Below are 17,946 nucleotides of genomic sequence, written 5' to 3'. Positions count from 1 at the left end.
ACATCATTCCACTGGTTAAAGCAAACTACAAGACCAAACCCAAACTCCAGGGTCGAAAAATGTGGTGGCTTTGGCATCACACACATGGCACAGCGTGATGGAGATGTGAAGGTGAAGGCTGCTAATGCCATATACAACATGCTTAATCTCGACAATGCCCCTATGTGATGGAGATGATTTCAGTCCTCATTTCACCGATTCCGAGGTTGAAAGAGGTCAGAATCAGGTTTTGAAGCCTTCTCTCTTCCCCGAGTACAATGCCCTCTTTCACTCTGCTCTGTGGTTTCTCCTAGTGCTCAACAAGTACAAGTTGTATACATGCTAATGAATGAAATGCAACACATCTACTTGAAAGAAAAAAAATCAGCTGAAGCTTTACAGTTTATAAGCTTAGACAGCTCTGGCTTGTCTAAGGCGTTTCGTGGGTAGGTAGATGCTCTTGCTCTGTATCATGGCCACCTCACATTGAGTTGTGTTAGATCCCTGGTTACACCCAGCTCCTACTAAATAAAGACATACATACAACCCTTACCCAACACTGCAGGTCACAAAATCCACCTTCATTAGCCAAATGACCTTCTGATTCTTGAAGACCCTAGTAGAGCAACTTAAAGGCTATCTTGGATGGATTTCTTCATCAAAATTGACTATGTTAACACTAAGACGCATGTCCCCATAGAGGAGCTCAAAACTTTGCAAATTGCTTTACTGACCCAGGATGGTCATATAAATGGTCAGACTGTGTCTGGCTCAGTCTGTGCGAAGACAGATGGTGAGGCGTGAACTAGGAGGGTGGGGTGTTTCCTGGCACCCTCAGGATGTGCTCAATGTGTTGGATCTGTGGAAGAGACTTCAGAGAGAAGCTGAAAGCAAGGTCTGGGGGTTCAGGAAGTGACATTCTCCCGGAATTAGTAAGCCGCTCTGTGAGGTGGCCTGCAGGAGTCTGCTCCGCTAGACAAAGACACTGAGTCCCTTCTGTCAGCACAGTTGTCTCACTGCCTACACAGAGTCACAGAAGGCTCTGCTCAGTGTGGGATCCCACAGAGAAGTGGCCTGAGTCAAGCAGTCCACATGGCAGTGCTTGGAGCTCAACTCTCAGACAGAAGCATCTTGATGTCGGGGACACAGAGACTTTGCATGGGTCCCCATTTGTCCGGGGACTTCTAGAGTAGGTCGCTTTCGTCATTGCCATCATCTGAAAAAGTAGCCTCTGACATTATGGTTATATAGATCCCTGGGAGACCAGCATGTCCCAGGGTCCATTCTTCCTGTCTCCTGTGAGTTCCTGTGAACCCGTGAACCCATTGGTATTTCTGGAGCTGCTCAGTGTTGTGAAGTGTCCACCAGAGAACGACCGCTTGAACATGGGTTCAAACTAATAGAAAGTCTTTATTAGCCAGCTGGTGACCAGACTGGATGTTCAGAACCCAAGTGCAGTCCTGAGCCTTTCTCAAGGTTAGGCTTTTAAGCACAAAAATCACATCCTGGGCTGAAACACAGTTAACTTCAGTTAGTAAGGACAGTTAGCCAGAAGCAGAACAAAATGCAAGGTTAGTACATTAGGGACTTCCCCAGAACTATGGACTTTGAGGGGTTAGGGCTTTGCTTTGTTCTGACAGGTGTTGCTGCCTACATGATGGGTTCCAAGGCCTGAATGGTACTCCCATCATGGTGTCAGTTGGTCCCAAAGGTCTGGGTGCCTACTAAGGTTTGAGGGTCTGCTACATCAATAGCGCCATCTTTCTCACTGGGGCCAGTGGCTGTGACTTCTTTCAGAGGTGAGTGAGATGCTTGTTTTTTGAGGAGGGATGAAATGTGGTTTGAGGACATTTTCCAAGCAACTTCTAAAATTCGGGCAGGGCCATGGAAACACCACTCATCTTTATTTATGTCATACACACTGTAGCAATCACTCAGAGGGTAAGGAGGAAGTACTCAATGACACTAAAATCTTTATCAGAGGTCATTGGTGACAAGTATGAGTTCATTCCTTTTCTAGTGTACTACTTCTCAGGAGCTGGCTAATGGGACTAAGAGAAAGAAAAGGGGAGGGAAGATGTGAGAAAATACCAATTTAGGAACACGGGCCAGGTATTCGACTGTCATCTTGAATGTCATCTGTCCATCTTGACATTGGACAATCATCCCATGTTACTCTTGCTGTAGACCCTTGGAGCTTGGGGTGGTTTCTTTGAGTGAAGCGAGCCTTAGATCATACAAATGGAGTTATTTAGCTATTTGGTAAATAGCAAAAATGGAGATCCATATCCAAGTCTTTCCAAGTGCCTGCTGTGCTTCTGCAGAGAATACTTTTCCTCTTGGCCACCCCACCCAATAATACTGCTTCTCCCCCGAGTCCTTGAATCAGTATGGCATGGTTGCACTTCCTTTGAGGTCAAAGGTCTTGGTTTTCCCTCCATTCTTTCTATGCTTTCAGCACTCAAATCCCCAGATCTGCTGTGGAGTTAGGTTGGATTTTGAATAGAGGGTCTACATGAGCATCTTTCCAGCCCTGGACACTGTTCCCTCAAAGGCTTCCAGCCTCTGTTAGCAAAAATCAAAGTGACGTTCTCCAGCCCAATTGCTGTAGCACAGTGACACAGCTCTGAACCCACAGAACACTTGACCTTGCAATGCATCTCACCTGGGCAGCATGGATCCCAACATGCAGGTAGATGAACAACTAAACAAAAGGCCACATAAACCATTCGGTGACTCAGATATTCACACCATGCTTAGGTAAAGAAGGGTACAAGCTTGGGGTCATGATTCTGGAAGCAAAGTTTCAAAGCTGGCCATTCATCTAACTCTCCCTCCCAGGAAAGCACAGCAAGAGGAAAAGATAATCTCATGAGAACTACCTTTGCAAGCCAGCCTTCAACCTGGCTGCCCGCCCCCCAATATATCTCATAAGAGAAATCTCTCCCTATCTGTTCCCTTGCTCCAGTTTTTCCCAAACGAAAGTATCTGGATAACTGATTCCTGAGTCAACTGCTTGTCAGTGGCAGAGTGATTTCTACTGTTTCTAGTCCTTCCCTTTGGGGTACCACTGAAGCTAGCACCCCATGTGCCACTTCGTCAGTGTGGATGCAAACTCTGCTTCTTCTTTCTTCCACGCAGGGACATTAGTTCTCATTTCTTCTCACACATGATCGTTCTAATTTTTAGCCTCATGATGAGATGTGTTGGGGCAAGGCTCATGCTGCTGCAGAAATAGCTGGGAGCCATTGAAGGCTGTCAAGGATGGGACTGACTATCCCAATAGTGAAAGGGAGAGTGTGGTGATAATGGAGGGGTGTGGCAAGGTGAACTGGGGGAGACTATTTAAGACCTGTTTGACATGTCCAGGAGACATGAAGGGAATGGGAACGAGGGAGTTGTGTTTCAGAGTTCTTCTGGATTTCTGAAGGTATTAGAAGGGAAGCACTGTCTCTTCATAAAGGCTACCTTTTGATTTTAGCTCTTCTATTAAGCTACCGGCCGCCATGATAATCATCCACAGATGAGAGGTATGTAATTCTGGGCTGTGACAGGGGCACTGTTTAGTCTTGCATAAAGTCTCACACACGTTCCAGGAGAGGGAATTGAATTATCAATGAAAAATGAAAAAGAATTATCAATGAAAAGCAGTATCCCAGTGTTAGATCAAGAATGTGAGCCAAGGAGGGGTGATGGGGAGTCTGCAAAGGAGTGAGTGGGAGGGAGGAGGGGCTACGGGCTTCCATGTACAAAGAATCCATCCAATCTCTGTCTTAGCTGGGAAGGAAGTTACCTTGTAGGAAAGAAAATGACCTGCGTGATAAAGAAGGTGAGAAGTTGAAGGCCTAAGTGAGCATCAAGAATCACATTCCTCTACATTACAAAAAGGCAGAAGTTTGCTGACAGTGAGATGGGAGATGGGGGGGGGGAGACAGGGAGAGAGAGACAGGGAGAGAGAGAGACAGGGAGAGAGAGAGACAGGGAGAGAGCAGGGCAGAGAGACAGAGAGAGAGAGACAGGGAGAGAGAGAGACAGGGAGAGACAGAGAGACAGGGAGAGACAGAGAGACAGAGAGACATAGAGAGACAGAAAGAGACAAAGACAGAGAGACAGAGAGAGACAGAGAGACACAGAGACAGAGAGAGACAGAGAGAGACAGAGAGACACAGAGACAGAGAGGAGAGAGACAGAGAGACACAGAGACAGAGAGACACAGAGACAGAGAGACACAGAGACAGAGAGACACAGAGACAGAGAGAGAGACAGAGAGCAAGAGAGAGGGGGAGAGCAAGAAAGAAGGAGAACGGTCAGCATGAGGGTGGATTTCAGGGCTTTAAGAATGGGGACAATGTCACTTAGTTGGAGATGCTTGGCATTTCTGTGGCATGAAGGAATTTGCATTTCCTTTTCTCACCACCGTCAGGAAATATTCCAATGGAAAGATGCTGAAAAACAAACAAACAACTAACAAGTGAACAAACAAACCCATATACTCAGCCCAAGAGCCATCAATGTGGGGTCCAGTGCTCTGGGGACAGGGCTACTGCATGCCAGGCAGGGTCTGTGGTTATCTGTCATTTCCATGAACTTCAATCTGGGAGGGATCCTGACATGGTAAACTTTCCAGGAACATGCAGAAGTCTTGGTTGGGGGAAGACCCTTGGTTCCCACAGGCAGGCAGCGCTGTTCTCGTCAGTCATATCTGGTCTCTGAGTGTGAGAAGACACCAGCAATTGGCTGTGCTATGTGCGTGTCTCAGTTTCAGTTTCCTTTTGGGCTTTGGTCTCTCTGAATATGTTACTCTAATGTGCAATGTCCAGTACTAAAATGGATCCCTGATCAGCTCAGATCTGGCTTGGGAATTTCTGGATTCCGGGTTTGATCATGGGAGGCAGGTGTGTGTCAGGAGGCTGGGCAGCAGGCAGTGCTCAGCCAGTACTGTCTTCCTGCTGTAGTCAAGATGCCTTCTTTCCTTCCTTCCTTCCTTCCTTCCTTCCTTCCTTCCTTCCTTCCTTCCTTCCTTCCTTCCTTCCTCCCTTCCTTCCTTTCTCTCTCTTTTTCTAAAAAAAACCATTATCTTTTAACTTTCATTCTTCTCTCACACATTATATCTGATTTTTCTTCCTTCTCTTTTTCCCAGTCCCTATCCCCACCTCCCCTCTCCCCCAGATCAACTCCTCCCCTGTTTCCCTTCAAAAACAAAAACAAAATCGAAAAAAACAAAGAGCAGGTCTCCCATGGATACCCACTGAACATGGCCTAACAAGATATGATAAGACTGGGCACAAGCCCTCCTATCACATCTGGACATGGCAACCCAGCAGGAGGGAAAGGGCCCCAAGCACAGGCAAAGAGTCAGAGATGCCCCGACTCCCATTGTTGGGAATTCCATAAGAATACCAAGTCACACAACCATAAGATATATGCAGGGACCTATCTCAGTCCTACACAGGGTCCGTGTTTGTCACCAGTTTCTGTGAACATCTATGAAGCCTGATTAATTGGTTCTGTGGCCCATGTTCTTGTAGTGTCCTCAACCTCTCTGGCTCCTACAATCCTTCCTCCCCTCTTCTGTGTGTTTTCCCTGTCTCCACCTGTTGTTGGGGTATGGGTCTCTGCATCCACTCCTATTGGTTGCTGGGTGATGCCCCTTTGATGACAGCTGGGATGGGCACCAGTCTACCAGTATAGCAGAATATTATTAAGAATCATTTCATTGACTTTTTTCCTGCCTCTCCAGGCATGGATATTTTTTTTTTCTTTTTTGTTTTTTTGAGACAGGGTTTTTCTGTGTAGCCCTGGCTGTCATGGACCTCACTTTGTAGACCAGGTTGCCTCTGCTTCCAACTCAGAGATCTGCCTACTTCTGCTTCCCAAGTGCTGGGATTAAAGACACCACATCTGGCTAAGTGTGGCCTTTCTTAAGAGTAGTGGTTCTCAACCTTCCTAAGGCTATAACCCTTTAATATAGTTCCTCAGGTTATAGTGATTCCCATCTATAAAATTATTTTTGCTGCTACTTCATAACTGTAATTTTGTCACTGTTATGAATTATAATGTTTTATGAATTGTAATCTGTGTTTTCTAATTGTCTTATGTGACCTATGTGAAAGGGTCGTTGGACTCCCAAAGGGGTCACTATCTACATGTTGAGAACCGTTGCTTGAGTCTTCCTAAGAACTCCTCTCTAGAGTACATGAGCTGTACCCTAAGAACCCTAGATAGTACCCCCACCATCCTCCCACTGCAAGACAGGGTCTCTCTGTAGCCTTGGTTGTCCTGGTTCTCACTCTGTAGACCAGGCTGCCTCAAACTTACAGATCTACCTGCCTCTGCCTCCTGAGCGCTGGGATTAAAGGTGTGTGTTTCTCAAACTTTAACAGGTACTGGAGTTGCCTGGATGGCTTGTTAGAACTACATGCTGAGCCCCCTCCTCAGAGGTCTGGGAATGGAGCCTGAAATTTTTCTTTTTATTATTTATTAATTTATTTATTTTATATACCAACCACAGTTTCTCCTCCCTCCCTCCTCCTCCTGTTCCCTCTCCCAACTTCCTTTCTACACCGCCCCCCCCCTCCCACTGACTCCCATTCAGCAGGAGCTGCTGCTGCTGCTGCTGCTCTGGTTTGGGAGTTACACTCCGAGGACCACCTTTCTTGACCAGGACTGTCTAATGTGCCTAGTAATCACCTAGAGATTTTACTAAAATGTAGGTTCTGAGTGAGTAGGGCTGAGATGGAACCCAAAAGCTTACCCTTTGGCTAGCGGCCAGGATGTTGTTCCTATAAGGACCTCATCACCCTCAGAGTAGCGTTACCCCTAATGCGCTGCCTTGAATCTCTGACTGGCAGACACTCAAGTGTTTTTACCCCTTAGGATTAAGAACTTCCATTCCAGCTGCTGTTCTCAACGGTTTTTGCAATGGCCTGGTTATCTGTGAGCGCAGTTCCCTCTTGAGTGCAACCCACCCCATCCCTGCTAGAAGCCGAGTGCCCAATCAGCTGTGGGGACACCTGTTCATCCCCACAGCGGGCAGTGGGGACAGTTAAGCCTCATCAGGCTCAGGCTCTTTCTGGCTATTGGACATTCCGCTCTCTCACTCCCAGGGGCCTTCTCTGCCCGCTCCATGCTGGCAGAGGCTGCCCAAATGCCAGCTGTCCCTTGCCCTTGAAACCAGCCCGGGTCAGCCACTCTGCTGGCTTCCCTGCTGTCCCCAGCCACTCCAGAGTGACTCCACACTGCAAAAATGAGCCTGTGACAACCTGGGCTCACAGCTGCTCTGGAGAAGGGCAGAAAGAACTCAGACACGGCTCTGAATAAGGAAGAATTGAAATGACCGGAACATGGGAGACAGGATAAGGAAGAGGTGTCAATCTATTCTTGCAAGAGGTCTATTAATTGCTGGAATCATATAGAAAGGAGGCAACCAACCTAATATTATTCAGCATAAGTGAATGGGGGCGTTGTGTGGGGTGGGACAGTGGAAAGGGACATGGGTGGACTTCCGGAGGCATCCATTACATACATTTTTCCCATATATACCCTGCAGTGTTCTCTCATTCATAAGAAAGGGTGGATGGTCCACCTTTGAGGTGACTGGAGAGATTATTGGAGAAGGCTAGCTGAACCTTTAGGTTGTGGAATTAACCCTGGATTCATCTCCCAGCTTTTTTTGACCACAGGCCAACGGTATTAGACACATCACCACATCACTTAGCTTCTCCAAGTTGCTTCCTCACCAATGATAGTTAAATGAAATAAAAATAAAATCTTAAACAACTGTGGGCACATAGTGGGCACATGGGAAGCAATAGCCTATATCACCTTATCATTAAAAATGCTAAGCTCCTGCTTCTTTTTCCAAGCTCTGTTTAGTTCAATTAGACACAAATGATAAAAATGTACTATTTTCCCCCCTTAGAAGCTATTACTTTAACTCTGTGATGCCCATACTTGCCCTCTAGGTAATCTTTGCTTGCTCAACTCAGCCTCTGAAGAGCATGTTTTAAAATCTTGTAATAAGAAGGCAACAACAACCAAAGCAGCAGGTCGCCATCGTTGGCAAGGCTTTTAGGGAGTTACTTAATACTAAATACCTGGAAAACTGAAGCGTAACTGACTGGACGGCTCCCATGGGCCCTGCGAATTGAAGGGGAGTCTAAGAACAGTGCGGGTAGGATGGGATGAACAGACTTTGCATCTTCTCTTGCTCTAAAAATTATTGGCATGAGCAGATGCACAGAGTGGGTGGTCATTAAATTGTTCTTGATTGAAAGAAGAATGTCCTGGGAGCTTACCTATCCTCTCCTGGAGGACCAGAATACATCCTGGCTTCAACAGGCATGTTTATCTAGAGGTGGTGTTTGGTTTGTTTTGCTGCTGTTTGGAGCTGCTGGGAAGCAGGGCATTTGGGTGTAAAGCAACAGAAATTGAGTGCAGTGGAGTTCACGGAGGAGTTCAGTGCGAGGACTTTGGGAGCTGTGGCTAGAGTTAGCAGAGAACAGACTTCATTGAGGCCTACCCTGCTGTAGGGATGGATCAGTTCTGATGAGTCAGAAGATGTACCTCTGCCTTATGACCTAAGCCTGGCATCTCCATCACCATCTTCTCAGGACCAGCTCTCAAATGCTGTGTGATACATCCCTTAGCAGCCCTAGTATCAGCAGCCCAAGTAATTGCCATGCCCGGGACTAACCCATGGCTTATCCCCATGCCAAACCATTACTTTAGCCTGGTACTTTCCTTAAAAGACAGACCGGTTATAAGGACAGTCACATGACTCCGCATTCAGCACTCACCTCAGAGGATGGCATGGAATGCCCATTGTCTGTTTGTCCCTGTGCTATTGTTTAGTCATGTTGTGCCTGCTATGGTTGGGATTAAACAGTCTGTGTGCTAATGTCTTGGTGCCTGGGATGGCACTGTTGCCAGTGATGCAGACATTTTGTAGGCAAGGCTAGAAGGAGGTCCTTAGGGTCATGCCTTTGCAGGGGATTGCAGGACTCTCTCTTCCTCTTTGCACCTGTGGTCAAAGGTTTGTTCTATTGTGGGCTCTCACCGTGATGAGCGGCCTTGCAAGATGCTCAAAGCAGTAAGGCTGCTTGAGACCACAACTGGATCCTTCAGAATAACTCATTTTCTATTTATACGTTAACCACCGCAGGTATTTTGGTACAGTGATGGAAAGTTGACTAATACAGTGCACAGTATCTTTAAATTTAAAAATAAATGCTTAGCGCCCTGTGCATCGATAATCCACAGAACACGACCAGCAGATGGCATTGACCCAACAGCCCTGCACCACAGAGTTATTTCCATGTTGTGCTATTCTTATTTAAGACTACAGCTAGAGGACTATGCCCCTGTCAACCCCAAGCTTTATTTCTGAGTTGTGTTATGAAATAGCCATAAGAACACCTGCATGGAGAGATTGTCATATTAAGCTTTAAGAAAGGCAGGCATGGGCTGGTATAGTGGTATATGACTTTAATCCCAGCACTTGGGAGGCAGAGGCAGGCATATCTCTGTGTGTTCAAGTCCAGCCTGGTCTACATAGAGAGTTTCAGGCAAGCCAGAGCTACACAGCAAGACCTTGTCAAGAAAAAAAAAAAAAAGGCAGTAAACACCTGAAATCTTAATTTGAATCAGAGAGGTAGGAGCATCGACATAGTTTAAGGACATCCTGGACCATACAGTGAGTGCTGGGCCAGCCTGGGCTACATAGTGGGCTCCTGTCTCAAAAATAAACATGATCAAAATATGTTGTATAAACATTTTCAATTAATAAAAAGAAAAAATCTGTTAAGAACAGTAATGTACTCATAAACTAGTAAACAAATAAAAACTTCGAATCTGTAAAATACATGTAACATACCTGTAGCAGGGAAGAATATAAAAGGCAAGAATTAATTATAACTTGTTCTATTAATATGTAATCAGTGACTAAGCCTTTATTGGTTTATATATCAGAAGGTTTTTTTTTTTTCTCCCGGTGCTGGAGATCAAGTCTAAAGCCTTGCATGTGCTAGACAAGTTCTATACCACGGAGCCACAATGGCAGCCCCTATATCACAAATGTTAAGTCAGAAAGTATTGTGCCATCATGTTTCCTAGCTCCTATGTCCCTCCGTGGTAACAGACTTGGTCAGGACATTCATTCCAACACCTCTAGGCTCCCTCCTCCCTGTTCTGGTTGTCTGTACCTGTGCCAATTCTGCTTTTAACTCAGGAGTGACATGGGCTTCCTTTTTCGTGGGAGTGCATTATTTTGTGTGAAAATATTAAAGCAAATGGCTCTCAGGCAGGTCTGATGATTTCTTCCTTGTATGACTCTGCTGAAAACAAAGTCGAAAAAGTGAGAGAGAAAGTAGGAGTTAGGAGGGTTCAGTTGGGTCTCTCTGGCCCTGACAGCCTGCTTTAGCATTACAGTGAAACAGGGGTAGCCAGTAAATTAGGGCAAGTTTATTATTGCGATAGGAAACCTGGTCACTGTTGCCAGGACACAAGAAGTGGACACAGTGGGCGGTGTGGTGATGCAGAATAAAAAATGTGACTTTTGAGGTGGGTCCTTACTACGTAACCCAGGTTGGTCTCAAACGCTGGATGCCTCTGCCTCTGCCTGTGTGGGATTATAGACTTGGGCCCCATGTTCAACGAATAATGACTGGGATCTTTCAAGTAGGAGTGGAAGGAAACTGTGAACATACATGTGTACTACATATACGTGCATGCACATTTAACACATGATTAGGTTCCCAGCAGAGTAGTTCATCTAGACACAACTCGTTCATGTTACCCGTGACTAATGGAGGTAGTCACCTGTCTACTCTGCACAGTTTGTCTATTGCTTTCCTTCCCAGCTCCCAGCCATTCCCTTCTAGTCATCCAGCCTGTCTGCCTTCTAATCTCTACGACATAGTCCAGAGATAAATCCAGTGGTTCTTGTCCCCAGGGAGTCCCAAACAGAGGAAGAAAAACAGACAGGTAAATGGATAAATTCCACTTGGCTGCCATGATTTGGATTTGCCTGTGCTGGGACGCCGCAGGCTGCTGGCTTCAGGGTTCATGCCCATAGTGCTTGCTGCAGGGGCTCCCGGGTTTTTCACATCCCCACCACTCCATTTCTTTCCTTTGCAATCTCCTGTCTTGCTTGCTCAGCCCTGGTGCCAACTGGCTGGGTTCAGTTCAGTGTCGTGAAATTGCTGTGGTTGGCACACAGAGTCTGTTCAGCCCCTCAGAAGCCTGTCTGGTGCCAGCTCCCTCCTAGGAAGGGCCAATCTGCCAGGGACAAGGCCATGTGCCCCATGCCCTCTCTCTACTTGCAAGTGTTCTATGTCTGAGGACTCCAGAAGGCCGGCTCTCACCCAGCTTCTCTGGTAAGCTCTGTCTTCCCTACGGGGCTGGGCATTTTCTCTGGCCATTAAGCACTCGTTGGTGCCTTTCAGCTGATCCGAGACCCACCTGGGAAGCCCTGTGGGGCAGCTTGGTCACCATGCAGTATAAAAGGGCAAGCTTTACTATGCCCACCTCCTTCCATCTGCCCTTGGAGAAAGGCCAGCCCAGGGGAATGAAGGAGGGACTTTTGATTTAACTTCTCCTCCTCCTTTCTTGTTGTTGTTAATTTTCAGACCTCCACAGAAGTGGGATTAGGCCAAAGGGGGTGATATACATCTTACCACCTCTGAAAAAGCAGGGCCAAGTGTGGAAAGCTCTGTTTTATTCCTGTCGTCTTACACTCAAAAGCCTCTGCTCTCCACACCCTGGGAAGCAATGTAGAGCTTTGCTCTCAATAGCCCCTGCCCTGAAATGGAAGTAGGCCACCTATCTAGCCAAATCTCACCCGCTCTTCGGTGGTCTAGCCCTTCTTCCTCCTGTTGTAGCCACACTGGGCAGCTCTCTATTTCCTAAACACTTCTTTATCAAGAGTGCCTTGAATTCCTGTTGCGAGCTCTTCTGATTTTATTTGATTTTTATTAAAGAAGTTAAGTTTTGACATAACTTCTATTGGGAAAAGTCTTTTGTTATTTTTAGTTGGGGAGACTTTACTTTTCCCTGTTAGAGTCTCTCTCTCTCTCTCTCTCTCTCTCTCTCTCTCTCTCTCTCTCTCTCTCTCTCTCTCTCTCTCTCATCATGCATTCTGTGAATCTTGCATACTTTTCTCCATCTTGATCCCTACTTGGTCACTGGCCGTTCAACATGGGAAAATATGGCAAGTAGACAGAACTCGCTCTTCATCACTTCACACATCCAATTGTGTTGGAAGTATCAGCTCCATGGTTGGGCTCCTGTCATTGTGTTTATGGGCCACTACAAAGGATGTCACGCAGTGCACCATGCTATGGTGTATTGGGTTCAAAGCTATTGTCCTCACAAAGCTTTGTGTTTATTTCATTAGTTTAGAAACTTTCTCCATCAGAAGTAGCTCCCTAGCAGGCACTCAATAAAAGCTTAACAAACACCGAGTGAATGAAGGGTCAAGTGTGTTCTGTGTGGAGGGTGGGGGTGGGAGATCACCAAGCAACCTTGGTTGGGAAGATGTTCCATGACCCTTGGCTCACACGAATATCCTACCAAGGGAGGGTGGGAGGCCTCCCTCTCTTTCTGCCCTCACTTTATGAATCTATACATCAGCAAGGGTGATTTTGTTTCTAAGGTAACAAAAGCATTTCTCCCTGGATTCATGTGCCTTTGTCACGTAATGATACAGACAGCTCAAGTTGTGATTTCGGCAGCACTTTGCAAGAGCTATCTCTTCATTCCTAAAATATGTTTTTTATCTTTATATTGTTCCCGAGGTCTACCATGTTCATCTTGTTTTGAAGCGGACACAAGTTGTCTCAAATTAGGAAGAACACAACCTTGTCCCCTCCCGTCTTCTGATTGGGTCTCATGTCCACCTAAATCGTTACATTTATGGCCCTAGGCTGCAAGTCAGAATCAAGTTAAAGAGTGCCTGAAAAATCTGCTTAGACAGAAAAATCAATGGGAGAGTGGGAAAAAAGCGAGGCTGATTTCAAACTACAAATTACCTAACTTCGGGAGCCAGCACACGTGGCTTCCTCCTTTAAAGACTTGGAAGGTGGAAATTTGCAGTGTTAATTCAATAGTTGAGAGAAATGACAATACTGGTTATGTGGGAAATTTCTCCCTGTGCCATGGCCGGAGGAAGCACTCCGACAAGTTCAGTAATCATTCGGTATGCCGTCTTTGTCTCCTTTCTCTCAGTCTCCTCCTTTACTTCCTCCTTTCCCTTCCCCCTCTCCTGCGGCTATCCCTCCATTGTGGGCTCCAGGGCTCAAACTCAGGTCATCAGGCTTTCACAACGAGCACTGTTACTCACAGAGCCATCCCAACAGTCCACATATCTTTCCTCTTGTCATTAACAAAACATACAGAACATACTACAGCCCTCCACTGTTCTGGAGCTCACCAGAACCTGGTACTTCTACTTAATTTTGTGTTTTCTAGTCATTTTATTAATGTTAGTACCAGAGGTGTGCTGAATAATCAACCTGACATAGATATAAACAACGTCAAATGAATGTGCAATCCCTGGTCAAGGTGAAGAAAGCGTATGGAGCCATCAAGGATCAATGGTGGGTCATATGAGTTGACTAAAGAAAGTCTGTCATTTTGATCAGGAAGGTAGCCAGGATGTTGTAGGTGGAGCAAGCAATGTTTGGGATCTGTCTTATGTGTGTGAGAAACAGAATGACAGAGGTCAAGGCGACCATGGCAATTCTTATAAAAGAAAGCATTTAATTGGGGCTGGCTTACAGTTTCAGAGGTTGATCTAGCATCATCATGGTGGGAAGCATGGCAGCATGCAGGTAGACATGGTGCTGGAGAGGTAACTGACAGTTCTACAGTCTGATCTGCATGCAGCAGGAAGAGAGACGGACTGACTTGAGCATTTGAAACCTCAAAGCCTGTCTCCAATGACACACTTCCTCCAACAAGGCCATACTTATTCCATTAAGGGCACACCTGGTAATAGTGCCATTTCCTGGTGACCAAGCATTCAAATCAATGAATTTATAGAGGCCATTCTTATTCAAACCACCACAGTAGATAAGGGGAAGTGATGTAAATATTTGGTGAGGAAGGAAGTTCTAGCCATCATCTTAGTGTGTGTGCCTCTCCCCTTTTCTGTGTTTAGCATTGTTCCTACCCATTCTTTGTTCTCGTTGCCCCCTCCTTCTCCTGTGCCTCTTGCAGGCTGCCTAACATCACAGGGATGCTCATTAACAAAACTGTGGTTAAGAAACAGACAGAATCAGCTAATAGGTTTTCTGCCCCCTTCACCCTCAATAAATTTCTCCACCGACACAGTTAGCCAGATTAAGCCAAATTGAAAAAGTTTAACAACAGGTGTATTGAACAAAGCAACTCCTGGTTGGGTTCTCTGGTCCAGGAGATCAAGGCCAGAGAAGTCCTGCGCTGAGCCAGGGCAGGAAAGTTGTGTTTCCCTCCCCACCCCAAGACAGTTTCTCTGTGTAGCCCTGGCTGTTCTGGAACTCACTCTGTAGACCAGGCTGGTCTCAAACTCAGAGATCCACCTGCCTCTGTCTCGACTGCTCAGCAGCAAAGTTTTATAGACTGTAGGCAAGGGGTGATGATGTTTCTGACACAAGCTGGGCTTGTGTCCAAGTATGGTCAATAGGTGAGCTAAGCTTAGGCGACTGGAGGCTTCAGGAGAGGATGCTGCAGTAGCTGCCAATGATACAGAACTGGCATCCTTTTAGTGCCTTTCCGAGTTCAGAGACTCTCTGAGTGGGCAGGGAGAGAGAGAATGAGAGAGAGAGAGAGAGAGAGAGAGAGAGAGAGAGAGAGAGAGAGAGAGAGAGATCCTATTGCCCCCTGTACTTCCATTGTTTGGTTGGTAAGGGGTCCCAGGGGCTCCTGTAATAACAAATGAGTAGCCGCTGTGTCCACCAGAAACTTTACAGGTTGGTTCCCTGTGGTGAAGTTTACCATATGCTACTGGGGGCCTAGGTTGAAGGAGCCTCAACTTTGCTAATCCTCCATAACTAGGATTGGCCTGGGTTTATGTGGGGGGGGGCACCTATTTCTGGCATGGCCATTTGTTTTTCCAATGACCCATTTCTTTGCAGTAGGTGCACTGGTCCTTTTGTAAAGGTCTCCTCTTTTTTATCATGGTGTGCGTGGGCAGAGTTGAGAGTGGCTGGGGATGGTAGTGCAGCCATGCCTCATCTTCTTTATCAGATCTTCTTTGCTGTCTCTGCCGTCAAACACTTTCTGGGCTATCTCTAATAGTTCCGACCTGTTCTTTTGTGCAAACCCATCCATCTTTTGTATCTTTCTATGCTGTGTCAGGGGCTGACTGAGTAACAAAGGCCAGGTTAATTACCTTGAGATTTGCCAGGTCCTCTAGGTCTATAGGAGTGTGTAACTGATAGGTGTCCAGGAGAGCTGAAGGTGATTCATCTGGGCCCTGTTTCACACCCGTTATCTTAGATAGGTCAGTTGACTTCCAGGCTGCCTGTTTCATCCCTTCTAGCAGAACCTGGTGGTAGTCACAGAGTGACCTCCTACCTCTCTCTGTGTTGCAGTCCCTTTGGGCTCTCCTTAGCAGAGCATGGTCAATCGCCTCTGCCCTCTGGTCACCAGCCATTGAAGCTATTCCAGGAAGTGCTTCAGTTGCCTTTGTGAGAATCCGTTCCCTTTCTTCAGTAGTAAAGAAGGTATGGAGAATCCGCTGACAGTCATCCCATGTGGGGAGATGAATGAAAAAGACAGAATCAATTAGAGAAATTAAAGAATCAGGGCTGGTACTGAAAGGGGGGTTCTGGTTCTTCCAGTTGTAGAGATCTGTGTTGGAGAAAGGGACAACAATACAGGTAACAATTGTCAGGAAACAGCCATAGGGAAATGAGGACTGAAGGAGGTGACACCCCGAACCAGAATTGGAGAAGTCTGGAGGGTTGTATGGGACTCCCTGAAGGGTGTGGGGAGGGGAAAAGACAGAGGAAGGTAGGAAAGAGCTGGGGGAGGTAGGTAGGTGGAGGTAGGGAAGGACTAGATGGTGGGGTAGGGGTAGATGCAGATGGGAGGAGGCAGATGAGGCCTTGATGGAGGGGACTGGGGTGGCAAAGGTGGAGGCTGAGGTGAGGAGGGGAGAAGAGGATAAAGATGGTTACATGAAGGGAGAAGTGCTGTGGGATGGTCTGTATGTCAAATTGCTCTGATTGGTCAATAAATAAAACACTGATTGGCCAGTGGCCAGGCAGGAAGTAGGTGGGACAAGGAGAGGAGAATTCTGGGAAGTGGAAGGCTGAGGCAGAGAGACACTGCCAGCCACCGCCGTGACCAGCAGCATGTGAAGACGCCGGTAAGCCACCAGCCACGTGGCAAGGTATAGATTTATGGAAATGGATTAATTTAAGTTATAAGAACAGTTAGCAAGAAGCCTGCCATGGCCATACAGTTTGTAAGCAATATCAGTCTCTATGTTTACTTGGTTGGGTCTGAGCGGCTGTGGGACTGGCGAGTGACAGAGATTTGTCCTGACTGTGGGCAAGGCAGGAAAACTCTAGCTACAGAGAAGGGGTTCTCCCTCCTGTGAGTCCTACAGAACGGTCTTCATGGGGCTTGTTGGTATCTGCTACAGGCCCTTGATAGGTCTGTCTGCTGACAACCAGGGCTTGGCCACCTTGCCAATTGCAGACCATACAGACCTTCACCCAGAGGGATGGGTTGGAAGTTGCTTCAGCCCAAGACAGGATGTATCCAATCTGATCTGGGTGGCCAGGCTTACTGATGGTGACATTACCCACTGCCCAGACTATCTGAGAATCAAAAGTACCCTTGGAGGGTCAACCCCAAATGCAGACTGTTCAGTTTCACAGAATGTTCAGAGGTGATGCTTGGTGATAGGATAATCATAATCCTCCTTAGCTATGGGGGCGGGGGTAAAGTTTATCAAAATTCTTTAGAACACAGGCTAGAGGGCTTTTAGGCTTGCTAATCTTATTACCTACACTGTCTGTCAGTTCAGTCACCCCAAGTCCAAAATCAACCAATTAACACAGAAAGTACAAAGGACAGAAAGAGGACAGAAGCCCAAGACAAGACAAACAGACATAAAACCAGACCAAGAACCTCAGGTGGGCGATGCAACGTCTTGCTTTTTGCCCTGGATGGGAGAATATTGGGGTCCCACTGAAACCCCTCCACATCCCAGATAGGGATCCCACAAAACTAAACCAGACTATGACTCACCAGGAAGCCTCCGTAGATGCTTGCCACTTTTCTCATTATGAAAGTTCACCCCAATATTTCCTGAACTGAAGGCAGCCCTGGAGCCTTGGAATGTCTCAAGGCACGTGCCTCCTGAGGCAATTCCCCAGTCCCCTGGAGTTTAGGAGCGAACTAGAATTTGGGTGGGTGGTCTGAATCTCTCTAGGACCTCAGGGCCATTATCAACCCCAATGGAGAGAATAAGACCACAATTGAGCAATTTGAGCCAAATTTAAAGCAAGCTTGATTTTTACCTTTTTTTTTTTTTTTTTTCAAGACAGGGTTTCTCTGTGTAGCTTTGCACCTTTCCTGGGACTCACTTGGTAGCCCAGGCTGGCCTCGAACTCACAGAGATCCACCTGGCTCTGCCTCCCGAGTGCTGGGATTAAAGGCATGCACCACCACCGCCCGGCAAGCTTGATTTTTATTGGGGTGCACCCAAGAACTGTCCAGCGACTGCCTCCTAAGTCTGGTTAAAGAGAGCAGCCTGGAATCTAATCCTTGGATCCCTTTTAAGGAGTAAAATCACAAGCAGTTTTTACAGAAGGGAGACAATGAGGCAACAAGGAAATAAAAAAAAAAAGACCTTAAAAAAATCATATGGTCACCTACCATGTGATTAGCGAGGGTCAGGGAGGGTTGGGAGAAGGTCAGGTTCCAGGAAACAGAGAGCAACTCAGCTCTCACAGTAAATAGAAACTTATTTTT

At 46.6% G+C, this 17,946-nt stretch overlaps 1 pseudogene; it reads right to left on the bottom strand.

Moving 5' to 3' along the window:
- The window catches only part of LOC114699883, a 96,032-nt pseudogene that overhangs the window by 76,552 nt on the left and 1,534 nt on the right, over positions 1-17,946 (bottom strand).

Source organism: Peromyscus leucopus, chromosome 1 (assembly GCF_004664715.2).
Source record: "Peromyscus leucopus breed LL Stock chromosome 1, UCI_PerLeu_2.1, whole genome shotgun sequence".
In the NCBI taxonomy this organism is placed as follows: domain Eukaryota; kingdom Metazoa; phylum Chordata; class Mammalia; order Rodentia; family Cricetidae; genus Peromyscus; species Peromyscus leucopus.
This window is presented reverse-complemented; position numbering and strand designations above follow the sequence as displayed.